This window comes from Schistocerca piceifrons, chromosome 4, assembly GCF_021461385.2.
Source record: "Schistocerca piceifrons isolate TAMUIC-IGC-003096 chromosome 4, iqSchPice1.1, whole genome shotgun sequence".
Classification (NCBI taxonomy): Eukaryota; Metazoa; Arthropoda; class Insecta; order Orthoptera; family Acrididae; genus Schistocerca; species Schistocerca piceifrons.
The window spans coordinates 587,638,385-587,641,919 of NC_060141.1; positions in this window are offsets into that span (position 1 = coordinate 587,638,385).

Here is a 3,535-nt window from a genome sequence, read left to right on the forward strand (position 1 = left end):
GCTTTGTGGACCGGTTTATTGTGACATCGTGGTTTGTCACTCATCTGACAATGATATCGCAATAAACTTTAAGTAGGTCCGTTTATGACTCAAACAGGTTGTGCAGTAAACTGATTAATGCAGCTGTGTGTAACAGTGATTTTTCAACAAGACTACATTTTGTAACGTCAGAAATGACCTTACCAATCTGAAGCAGCACCATTTTAGGTCAATGCATTTTATCAGACTTTTCTTCCATCCCTGAAATGCTGTTCTGAAAGGTCTGCAAAATACCCCTCAAAGGGAGCCATTAAATTCATTAGAAACGAAACCGACACACATTTATTTAGATGTTGGAAGAAGGATGGTAGGCTGTTATAGACTCATCTACCAGTGACAGCAGTAGCTAATGTTACCGACAGCTGAGACGGACGAATGCCGAAATATATGGATGTGTCTATTGGCAGTATTAAAATAAACTTTTGCGCCGACCTAATTGACCCTTCACTTTCGCCACTGCATCAAAGCAACATAAAGAAATAATGTTAATATCTGCAGAAACACCGAAACCAAAGTTATCAATGAACATGTTCACTAGCACAGCCTCAACGAAGTAATTCACGCACCACGACGATTGAAAATTGTGAGGATTTGGACTTGGATCAGTCGTAAAAATAAATGGAACAAAAAATGTCTCTGGTACCAAAATCATATTTGTGCATTCTGGAAAATTTATTCCTGCGGTAACAGCTTTAGGAACGAGCCCATACGTTTCTTTGCTTTAGGCGTCTAACCACATGCCCTTCCTATACAAAGGTCAAATTTCAACTTACCTAGATTTTTTATTGCAAAACCATGCGATTAACTGTCCTAGTAAACCTGTAACCAGACACGGTGCTGAAGAGCACTGACGCTCAGTAATGCAATGTCCGAAGAAAAGTGGTTCAAATGGCTCTGAGCACTATGGGACTTAACATCTGAGGTCATCAGTCCCCTAGACTTAGAACTACTGAAACTTAACTAACCTAAGGACATCACATACATCCATGCCCGAGGCAGGATTCGAACCTGCGACCGTATCAGCCGCATGGCTGAAGCGCCTAGAACCTCTCGGCCCCAGCGGACGGCAATGTCCGAAGACTGGTGGTTGAAATCCCGGTGGCGATAGACAAATTATTACTAATATATGACTGGGGAAAAGAGTAAACGTTCTTATCACAGACTTAGCTAAACGTCACAGTGTCTCATAAACAGAAGACTGCTCTGTTTAAGGAAATGCGTCGGTGAGGTGTGGACATTACCTGTCGATCGTCCTGAAGATATTGCACAGGCGTAAACTATAGGCTGTGTAGAGGCATTAGGCTTCATCTCATCTTTCTTCCCCTCACTTCCGCTCTCCCGTAATTAAAAACACAAACATTTTGAAAACAGGTGCCGAAATTGCAAATAAAATGTCATTGGAGAAATATTTTCAACGTGCCAAAGATTAGCATATTAATAGTCTATATTTACGACAGGTTCCGATTACAAACGATTATCAGGTCGACGTAGCATTATAAAGGAAACTTGAGATGTTAGCTTTTTAAGACCGCAAGTACAAGCAATATACAAGGACCCACTCTATTGACCATTATAACATTTCGGTTGCTATTAGGCGTGCGAACAAATTAATAGTTTGTAGATGCGACACGAAGGAACCGAAACAACTGTAGCGCCATGAGTACTTTAGTGATCCAGAGAGCTTGGATCGTGTTGTGTGCAGGAGACAAGGCATGGAGTGTAGATGAGTGGTCCAGTTTACGCCCGAAGATGTCAGTTACGCCGTGGTATCTCCAATAATGTATATGAGGGTGAAGATTTGTCTGATGTGATAGAAGAAGAAACAGGAGTCGATTTAGAAGAGATAGGGGATCCAGTATTAGAATCGGAATTTAAAAGAGCTTTGGAGGACTTACGGTCAAATAAGGCAGAAGGGATAGATAACATTCCATCAGAATTTCTAAAATCATTGGGGGAAGTGGCAACAAAACGACTATTCACGTTGGTGTGTAGAATATATGAGTCTGGCGACATACCATCTGACTTTCGGAAAAGCATCATCCACACAATTCCGAAGACGGCAAGAGCTGACAAGTGCGAGAATTATCGCACAATCAGCTTAACAGCTCATGCATCGAAGCTGCTTACAAGAATAATATACAGAAGAATGGAAAAAAAATTGAGAATGCGCTAGGTGACGATCAGTTTGGCTTTAGGAAAAGTAAAGGTACGAGAGAGGCAATTCTGACGTTACGGCTAATAATGGAAGCAAGGCTAAAGAAAAATCAAGACACTTTCATAGGATTTGTCGACCTGGAAAAAGCGTTCGACAATATAAAATGGTGCAAGCTGTTCGAGATTCTGAAAAAAGTAGGGGTAAGATATAGGGAGAGACGGGTCATATACAATATGTACAACAACCAAGAGGGAATAATAAGAGTGAACGATCAAGAACGAAGTGCTCGTATTAAGAAGGGTGTAAGACAAGGCTGTAGCCTTTCGCCCCTACTCTTCAATCTGTACATCGAGGAAGCAGTGATGGAAATAAAAGAAAGGTTCAGGAGTGGAATTAAAATACAAGGTGAAAGGATATCAGTGATACGATTCGCTGATGACATTGCTATCCCGAGTGAAAGTGAAGAAGAATTAAATGATCTGCTGAACGGAATGAACAGTCTAATGAGTACACAGTATGGTTTGAGAGTAAATAGGAGAAAGACGAAGGTAATGAGAAGTAGTAGAAATGAGAACAGCGAGAAACTTAACATCGGGATTGGCGGTCACGAAGTCAATGAAGTTAAGGAATTCTGCTACCTAGGCAGTAAAATAACCAATGACGGACGGAGCAAGGAGGACGTCAAAAGCAGACTCGCTACGGCAAAAAAGCCATTTCTGGCCAAGAGAAGTTTACTAATATCAAATACACTCCTGGAAATGGAAAAAAGAACACATTGACACCGGTGTGTCAGACCCACCATACTTGCTCCGGACACTGCGAGAGGGCTGTACAAGCAATGATCACACGCACGGCACAGCGGACACACCAGGAACCGCGGTGTTGGCCGTCGAATGGCGCTAGCTGCGCAGCATCTGTGCACCGCCGCCGTCAGTGTCAGCCAGTTTGCCGTGGCATACGGAGCTCCATCGCAGTCTTTAACACTGGTAGCATGCCGCGACAGCGTGGACGTGAACCGTATGTGCAGTTGACGGACTTTGAGCGAGGGCGTATAGTGGGCATGCGGGAGGCCGGGTGGACGTACCGCCGAATTGCTCAACACGTGGGGCGTGAGGTCTCCACAGTACATCGATGTTGTCGCCAGTGGTCGGCGGAAGGTGCACGTGCCCGTCGACCTGGGACCGGACCGCAGCGACGCACGGATGCACGCCAAGACCGTAGGATCCTACGCAGTGCCGTAGGGGACCGCACCGCCACTTCCCAGCAAATTAGGGACACTGTTGCTCCTGGGGTATCGGCGAGGACCATTCGCAACCGTCTCCATGAAGCTGGGCTACGGTC